The following is a 9,349-nucleotide window of genomic DNA, read 5'->3' on the forward strand; positions in this document are numbered from 1 at the left end:
AGAGACACAACTGGGATGGTAATTGGAGAAACTGTGAGGACAAAACATTACCAGTAATGAAGTGCTGAATGATGGTGATGGAGTAGCACTCGTCAGCTGAGAGGGGGAGATGATGTAGAGAGCAGTGTAATAACTGCTGTAGAGAAACACAACTGGGATGGTAATTGGAGAAACTGTAAGGACAAAACATTACCAGTAATGAAGTGCTGAATGATGGAGTAGCACTCGTCAGCTGAGAGGGAGATGATGTAGAGAGCAGTGTAATAACTGCTGTAGAGAAACACAACTGGGATGGTAATTGGAGAAACTGTAAGGACAAAACATTACCAGTAATGAAGTGCTGAATGATGGAGTAGCACTCGTCAACTTACTGAGAGGGATGATGTGGAAGAGGATTTCATTCTCCAATTTGTGTGATACATTTAGTAGTGGGAAAATGTTTAATATCCTGAAAACTCTTCTTCAGAATTGTGTTTTTACAGATGTTACTCCAATTCTACAACGAATTGATTAAAGCTGCCTAATTCAGATAAAACAGATAAATCTCTGAAAAGGCTGATTACCATAAGTGAAAGATTTATGAATAAAAATAACACATTCCTTATAATATAGTATGCATAGTACTTTAAAGAAATCATTTGTTTAAAAACACCTTTTTATTAACTACAATGATAAAGTTAAACTTACAAACTGACATGTAGTAATAATATTTTTTATTGTATTTTTTATCACATAGCACAAAATTAATTTCAGCACTCTTTGAATATTTTTGAGCTTAATGAGAGAAAAAGATATAACTATAATAAAATGAATTTGTTTGAAATTAAGTAATTACACCTGCTACTGCAATACATAAGTACATCCTATTCTAAATTACAAGTGGAAAGGAATAATTATTTATATCCAAGAAATGGGAGTTGAAGGATTGAAGGGTAAACCATGAAGACAATAAAAACACCCTCAAAAGGACACATTAAAATCCTTTACTCATAAAAGAGAGTTATGAATACTGAACACAAAGAAAACGTTAATATGACTTAAAACATGTTCATGTCTGAAGTAGAATCCCCATCTCACAAATGAATGACCAATGACATATTGTGAGACAAAAAAACAGGTAAACTTCCAAGCTGATTTAGTTTTAATCATAATAAATAAGCAAAGTTATGTTGTAAGTAATTTTAAAAATACAATTGAAAAATAATTCAATACAGAATGAAATAAATATATATGTTTTCATGTGAAACTTAAAAAACAATCCTTAAAAAAGATGGGATGAAGGCAGCAATCTAAAATGATTGTAATTGTTTCACTTAATTCCTAATTCATTTGACTTCAATTTAATGTAAAAAGCTTAATATTTACGTGCTTGAATAAACTGATGCCTTAATATTTTAATCAACATCTAAAGAAGAAAATAGATCGTAAACTTAAAAAATACGGCTCTATTTTTATAACATATAACGATGACAAATGACTGAAATCTTATTACTTCTTCAAATAATCTAATATTAATAACAAACAATCAACAGAGGACAGTGAAAATAGCTTTAAAACTCTAGGCTCAATCATTATTACTAAAAACTATTCTAGACAGTATAAGGTCTCAAAATACGATAGGTAGTGATATTCTTGAGGTATTATTGCATATCAGATACTCGTATACCCCCAGCGACGATACTGGGGTACATTAGAAGGGGATTAGACAAGAAAGCACACATTGGCTATTGAGGCTCATGGCGTTTAGAGATGCCCTCTGGTAATACAGTATATCATATTGTAGATCATGCGTAAGATGGGAACATGTGGATGAGTCTTACTTTTGACGATCCGATTATTTTTTATTTAATACATATGTTTAAATATGCAAACTAACATTTGATCGGAAGGTCAAGTACCTGTCAAACGATTTTTAACATTCTTTAACTTTGTATAAGCGGCAATAGCCTGAGTAGTAGCCATGGTAGTAACAAAGTTGATACTTCCTTAACATAATTTATAGTACTAAACAGTATTATAACAAGGCAGGAGTATGACACGCCAAGTGTGTTAATAAGGTTCTTAGAGGTTCCAAGCACAACTTCATTAGGCTATGTGACATCTTTAAATGTTATTTCACATGGTTGTACACAGTATATTAACAAATTTACTCAATATCAAACTTTCTCGTTGAAATTGTGGTTGGGAGACTGTAAGAAAATTTTTTGCTAACGCTCAGCCAAATCCCTTGGAGTAACGTTGCTGATTATATTAAAAAGCTTTATGAGAGATTTCCACTCTATAGATCAGTTCGTTCTCAAAACACCTTGCAAACAAACAGCAGACATACAGACGTGAGGATTGGATTCTATAACGCTCATCCAAATCCCTTGGAGTAACGTTGTTGATTATATTAAAAAGCTTTATGAGAGATTTCCACTCTATAGATCAGTTCGTTCTCAAAACACCTTGCAAACAAACAGCAGACATACAGACGTGAGGATTGGATTCTATAACGCTCATCCAAATCCCTTGGAGTAACGTTGTTGATTATATTAAAAAGCTTTATGAGAGATTTCCACTCTATAGATCAGTTCGTTCTCAAAACACCTTGCAAACAAACAGCAGACATACAGACGTGAGGATTGGATTCTATAACGCTCATCCAAATCCCTTGGAGTAACGTTGTTGATTATATTAAAAAGCTTTATGAGAGATTTCCACTCTATAGATCAGTTCGTTCTCAAAACACCTTGCAAACAAACAGCAGACATACAGACGTGAGGATTGGATTCTATAACGCTCATCCAAATCTCTTGGAGTAACGTTGTTGATTATACTAAAATGCTTTATGAGAGATTTCCACTCTATAGATCAGTTCGTTCTCAAAACACCTTGCAAACAAACAGCAGACATACAGACGTGAGGATTGGATTCTATAACGCTCATCCAAATCCCTTGGAGTAACGTTGTTGATTATATTAAAAAGCTTTATGAGAGATTTCCACTCTATAGATCAGTTCGTTCTCAAAACACCTTGCAAACAAACAGCAGACATACAGACGTGAGGATTGGATTCGCTAACGCTCATCCAAATCTCTTGGAGTAACGTTGTTGCTTATACTAAAATGCTTTATGAGAGATTTCCACTCTATAGATCAGTTCGTTCTCAAAACACCTTGCAAACAAACAGCAGACATACAGACGTGAGGATTGGATTCTATAACGCTCATCCAAATCTCTTGGAGTAACGTTGTTGCTTATACTAAAATGCTTTATGAGATATTTCCACTCTATAGATCAGTTCGTTCTCAAAACACCTTGCAAACAAACAGCAGACATACAGACGTGAGGATTGGATTCAATAACGCTCATCCAAATCTCTTGGAGTAACGTTGTTGCTTATACTAGAAACCTTCATGAAAGATTTCCACTCTATAGATCAGTTCGTTCTCGAAACACCTTGCAAACATACAGGCAGACATACAGACGTGAGGATTGGATTCGCTAACGCTCAGTCAAGTATTTCCTTGCAATATACTATATTTTAGTTATATATCTCCCATACTCTCGTATAGTATCTGACCGTTCCAATATTTGTGTAGTCTTCAAGTGGGGCACCTCCACACCTATAGTCTAGCACACTATTCCATGAATGGTTCTCTGTCAGTTACATATCTCTGTCAGTTAAATAACTGCTATCTTATTATAACCGTATTATTTTACATTTTAGCTATTAGTTTGCACTAAAACGGATACCTAACAAGTTTTCTAGATTAACGAGTTTTATTTTTGAATTCACTCACCTATGACTTAATTCTTATTTAGTTTATTTTCTTTTATTTTTATGATTAATGATACATAATCAATAAAAAACAATGGCTGAAACAGATATCATTAAAGGTGCCTCTGATGTCGAAACGATGTAAATGTTTTGAGCTTTATCGTCGTCGACTTTCATTAGATCTATTTAGACAAACATGACTCCAGATTCCAGGAGTCAAGTCTGAGACAGCGTCAGATTCCAGATGCTAGCATTAAAGGATGGTGAACTGGAGCTAAACTGAAAATTCGATGCCTGAAAGTATCGAAGTAGGTAAATTCATTCCCCAATATCAATCACCGATCTTTATTTTCCGTGATTTGAATTGTCCTTCTAGTAATATCGTTTACTAAATTTCATATTATGTAAACGCATCCAACTAAAAATTTTTGTGCTCTAAAAACTAAAAAGATAAAAATTAACTCTATTTCAAGAGAATTGCACATATTGTTTGTATTCTGAGTAATACCAACACTATTCTTAAGAAGAAATTTGAGAGATTTATATGACACAAGATATGCAATAAATTGTGTATGAATAATTTATTAATATATGAACAATAAATCTTATGTATAATTTTAAATAAAAAACAGAAATACGGGTGCAGCTTTATTACATATCTCCTATATTTGCAAGCTAACGAAGCGTATATCGTTTGTTTAATGGATGTGTTTTTGCAACAGCCAAATAGCATTTATTATACCAGGCAAATAGAGTCTTTATAATTATTTATTATTATACACATTGCAATGTTCTATACATTTTTCGTTATAGCTTATTATATTACTATTAGAGGTGTATAGACCGGCGGGAATTTACCTCTGCTGGGCATCACACATTGTAATATATGTCTGAGATATGTCAATAGTCTTTTAGTGAATCGGACTCACAATTTAATAGATGTAGATTCATTAAAATGTTTTAAGTAAAATATAAGGAAATAATTTTGGAAAGCTGATTTTATGAAGAAGGTACGCTTATTGAATTTACTTAGTTCGATGAATTGTCAGACAAAATGAAAGTAAATTTTATGCACTTTCTAGTTGTTGTTGAACTTAATTTATCTTCTTGAAGTTGTGTTTGAGCTTTTTATGTTTTAAAAAAATACATTTCAAGTATATAATTTTGCTGTGGTTTATTTGGAAAATTTAGATTTTGAGAGTTAAATGTTGGGCATAGTTTCATGCAGAGATTGGATGAATATGTTTCCATATTACTTTATTATTAGCTGATCGTTAGTGAACTTGAGGTGCTGGAAATTTCTGTCAGTCTATACGTATGTCTATCCGAACAATATCTCGAAAAGTGAGATGTAGACTTCACATGTTGCATTAAGCTTCATTTCTGTACAGGCAACACCGAGTACGACGATTGTGCATGTCACCAGGACTTAGCTGAGTGTTATCCAATATCTTTACATTGGTATTATGGGTGACGATAATGTAACGATAAATTGCAGAGTAAACAAAGTCAGTACACTCATAAGTGATTTTAAAATGGAACATATTAACACTTGTAGCGTTATTGACGCCTATTTTTCTGTCGAAGAGATGAAAATCTTTTTCTTTCTTTACGATTGTCTGTCATTCTATCCGCAGGACATCTCGGGAATAAAATGAGCTGTACTTTTATAATTTTACATTTAACCAAAGCGAAGGCTATTCCGCGACACCTGGGGAGGAATTCTCCTACCTTTTGTAGTGAAACGGAATCTTATCCAAACAGAAATACCGCAGATGTTTGTGTGGATTTTCTGCGAGCCAAATACCTCAAGTGCAAGAAACAGTAGTGTCAGTTATCATGCTTTTAGCGGTAAACTCTTTATATTGTGTTTCGCTGCAAGCAACTGAGGTACATTTATCTCGTCCCAGTTCTCTTAAAGTGATTGCATTACATTTATGTAGAAAATTTTAATCATTAAATAGCACAAATTAATGTACCTTGAACTTATTACTTATGAGCTTTACTACAATGAATTAGTTCACATTAACTCCATCCAGAATGTACTGTTAAAAGTCAACGTAATCAACATACAGAGCACTGATGCAGTTTTGCCAGAACGCGGTCATACTGATATTTGCAAACCAACGAAGCGTATCGTTTGTTAATGGGAGTGATTTGTATTGCATTGCCAAACAGAAATCACTTTAGAATGCAATGAAACGATGTCGTTAGTATTTGAAACAGAATAATATTTCAGGGCTGTCAGAAATTACAAATTAGTAAAATACCAACTATGTCTTACCTCCTCTGTATAACAATGAATCCCATAATATCTATGATTCTAATTCAAATAAAAACAACCAGGCGCATTTTGGAGATTTTATTTTTTAATATATCTTAAAAATAATATAACTTTTCAAAAACTGAAAAAATATCATATGCACAAAGAGTTTGGTAAATAAATTTCAATATATTTAAGTCAACTGTGTGGAGAATTCAAAAAATGTCTAGTACCAATTTATGATTGGTAACTGAACTTTATTGTTCCATTTATGAGCAGTAAAGAACGTTTGTTTTGCTCTGTCGTATGTATACAATCGAACCTCGATACCTCGAACTTGATACCTCGATACCTCGAACCTCGATACCTCGAACCTCGATACCTCGAACCTCAATACCTCTTTAAGTTGAATTCTTCGATAGTTTGAAGTTTTATCATACTGCTTGAGAAAACTTTTCCAAATCGTGAAAAATTATCATGAATAAATCGGTAAAGATCGAACGACTAAACCTTACCTCTATGAGTTATTCTTCCTGTAAAACTAGATTTATTTCTAGGACCTCCATATCTCGAACACCCCAGGAAATACTATACAGGTTTAGAGACGCGTGTTGGGACCTGTCTGTCTGCTGCCTGTCAGTCTTTTGTCTGCAAGTCACACGCTATAATACTGCCTGTACATTGGTTGTGCTTTTACACATGTGAGTGGCAATGAGTGCTCAAAGAAAGATTGAAACTGACTATCGGTGAGAAGTGTAAGTATAATACAACGTTGGTTATTACTTCTTTAACTATAATTTCCTTTTCTTTAACTCTCATTTCATTTACCTCTGTAATCAAATTCCATAAAACTAAAACCCGAATAACTCAATAAAAAAAAAAACGATAACTAACTAGAAGCAAAATGGAAGTCCCTTGATATCCGAGCTATCGAGGTTCGTCTATTTAATAATGGTTTACTAATTATTTCTTTCCAATCACCCTGTCTGTTACGAAAGAGTGAGCATAATCCTATTTCATATGAAATTTGTACCAATAAGCAAATAATACAAAAATATAAAAACTATGAAAGTAATGGTTACGGCTAAAGCTAGCGCACATTAAATAGTAAATTCCAACTATATGGATGGATGAAAGTTAATAATAGCCTCGCAGAGTTATTTAGTCATGACTCAATCTGGGACAGATTCAACTGACTAGCTCGACACTGTTACCTCTTGTTTTTAAAGTATTGTTTTAAATGTGACGTTTTACTCTACTTCAAGTTATTTCATGCTTAACCGAATTATTTTTTTATATTTTGATTTGTAGAGGGTGTACATTAGTAACTAATGTAACTCCTACTGGAATCCTTGAAGGTTAAAGTACCAGCCTTGAACTTTGAACAGTAAAATGTTACAGCCATAACTTTACGGAGTCTCTGCTACCTTATAGGCGTTTAAATCTAGTAATATTCCAGACCGTTGGTGAAAAACTAGACATAAAACTAAGAAACTAAGCAATATATACTTTAGCCATTTCCTGTAGAATAGCTTGGGTAAGTTGCGGTAGTAAAGTAGCGAAGGAAGTTTACAACATAAAACTTTACCGAAGGGGATTCTTCACTCTTTCCTCTTTAGACTCTTCAAGTAGCAAACATTTAATAGTAGCAGAATATTTTTATATCACTGTTATTATATTAAGGGCCGATTCTTGTCCGTTTTCATTTGGATTTGATAAATAAACGTGAAAACTGAGGTTGATGCTATGTTATGTATTTTCAAAAATCTTTTCTACAATAATTTGTGTCCCCTTATTCTCTTTTACTATGGAGGGTAATTACTCAGTGTCTGTGAGGGAAACCTTATATTAACGACCTGGCCAGATAAATATTTGTGTAAAATATGAAAAGTTATACAACCTGGGGAAAACCTTATGAGAATTTAGGCTGAAGTTTTCACAACACAAATAATTGCATTACTGCCCAAAATTATTTGTCTTTGTATGTAATACTAATAGTTACAAATATTCCTAATACTAGTACTTTTCCTAATATTAAAGCAATAACATTTAAATTTGATGTAAAATGTTAAATGCAATTATGTAAATTATGCAGGCAGGCCTAACTAACCTGCAAATTGTAAGGGCTGTTACTAGCTAAGACATAAGGGTGTGCCACCCTCTGCCTGCTTTGACAGACAGGCTGCTACAGAGCTGGCTTCCCCTTTTTCCAAGGAGACATGAATGAGATGAATGCCTTTCACGGATCTTGACAGGAGGCGGCCCCTACTACCAAACCTTACCCATCCAGAATATACTGTCACTCCTGAAGCAGCACAGGAGGCGGCCCCTCCTACCAAACCTTACCCAATCCAGAATATACTGTCACTCCTGAAGCAGCACAGGAGGCGGCCCCTACTACCAAACCTTACCCATCCAGAATATACTGTCACTCCTGAAGCAGCACAGGAGGCGGCTCCTACTACCAAACCTTACCCATCCAGAATATACTGTCACTCCTGAAGCAGCACAGGAGGCGGCCCCTACTACCAAACCTTACCCATCCAGAATATACTGTCACTCCTGAAGCAGCACAGGAGGCGGCCCCTACTACCAAACCTTACCCATCCAGAATATACTGTCACTCCTGAAGCAGCACAGCTGAAGCAGCACAGGAGGCGGCCCCTACTACCAAACCTTACCCATCCAGAATATACTGTCACTCCTGAAGCAGCACAGGAGGCGGCCCCTACTACCAAACCTTACCCATCCAGAATATACTGTCACTCCTGAAGCAGCACAGGAGGCGGCCCCTCCTACCAAACCTTACCCATCCAGAATATACTGTCACTCCTGAAGCAGCACAGGAGGCGGCCCCTACTACCAAACCTTACCCATCCAGAATATACTGTCACTCCTGAAGCAGCACAGGAGGCGGCCCCTACTACCAAACCTTACCCATCCAGAATATACTGTCACTCCTGAAGCAGCACAGGAGGCGGCCCCTACTACCAAACCTTACCCATCCAGAATATACTGTCACTCCTGAAGCAGCACAGGAGGCGGCCCCTACTACCAAACCTTACCCATCCAGAATATACTGTCACTCCTGAAGCAGCACAGGAGGCGGCCCCTACTACCAAACCTTACCCATCCAGAATATACTGTCACTCTTGAAGTAGCACAGGAGGCGGCCCCTCCTACCAAACCTTACCCATCCAGAATATACTGTCACTCCTGAAGCAGCACAGGAGGCGGCCCCTACTACCAAACCTTACCCATCCAGAATATACTGTCACTCCTGAAGCAGCACAGGAGGCGGCCCCTACTACCAAACCTTACCC

The sequence above is a fragment of the Homalodisca vitripennis genome, chromosome 2 (genome assembly GCF_021130785.1).
Source record: "Homalodisca vitripennis isolate AUS2020 chromosome 2, UT_GWSS_2.1, whole genome shotgun sequence".
NCBI lineage: Eukaryota > Metazoa > Arthropoda > Insecta > Hemiptera > Cicadellidae > Homalodisca > Homalodisca vitripennis.